We start from the raw sequence: 991 nt of genomic DNA, 5'->3' as shown, positions 1-991 counted from the left end.
CTGTCCCCATCCTGCCTCGGACTCGTCCTGCCCGCCGCTGTCCTGTCCGTCCCCGTCCCCTCCCCTCAACCCGTTCTGTCCCCATCCTCCCTTTCCCCATCCTGCCCTGGCCTCATCTTGCTTGTCCCTGTCCCATCCTGTCCCCCTCCTCCCTGTCCCCTTCCTCCCTGTCCCCGTCCCCATTCTGCCCGTCCCCATCCCATCCTGCCCCCATCCTGCCTGTCCCCTTCTTCTCTGTCCCTGTTCCATCCTGGCCCCATCCTGCCCTGTCCTCAGCCTCATCCTGCCTGTCCACCTCCTGTCCCTCCCCATTTTGTCCCCTGTCCCCCTCTTGTCTGTCCCCATCTTGCCCTGGCCTCATCCTGCCTGTCCCTGTCCTGTCTTGTCCTGTCCCCGTCCTGCCTGTCCCCCTCTTGTCTGTCCCCAAACCGCCCTGGACTCATCCTGCCTGTTGCTGTCCTCCCTGTCCCCATTCCATTCTGTCACCATCCTCCCTGTTCCCATCCTGCCCTGGCCTCATCCTGCTTGTCCCTGTCCCATCCTGTCCCCATCCTCCCCGCCCCTAATTCCATGCTGTCCCCTTCCTGCCTGTCCCCATATTGCCTGTCCCCATATTGCCTGTCACCATCCTGCCCTGGCCTCATCTTCCCTGTCCCCATCCCATCCTGTCCCCCTCCTGCCCATCCCCATCCTGCCCTGTCCCCATCCTGTGTGTCCCCTGCTGCCTGTCCCCCCTCTGTCCTGTAATAATCCCGTCCTGTCCCCATCCTGCCTGTCCCCATCCCATCCTGTCCCCCTCCTGCCCATCCCCATCCTGCCCTGTCCCCATCCTGTGTGTCCCCTGCTGCCTGTCCCCCCTCTGTCCTGTAATAATCCCGTCCTGTCCCCATCCTGCCTGTCCCCATCCCATCCTGTCCCCCTCCTGCCCATCCCCATCCTGCCTGTCCCCATCCCGTCCTGTCCCCCTCCCGCCCATCCCCACCCTCCCCCG

The sequence above is a fragment of the Aptenodytes forsteri genome, unplaced genomic scaffold (genome assembly GCF_000699145.1).
Source record: "Aptenodytes forsteri isolate BGI_AS27 unplaced genomic scaffold, ASM69914v1 Scaffold231, whole genome shotgun sequence".
NCBI lineage: Eukaryota > Metazoa > Chordata > Aves > Sphenisciformes > Spheniscidae > Aptenodytes > Aptenodytes forsteri.
Note: the sequence above shows the minus strand (reverse complement) of the source record.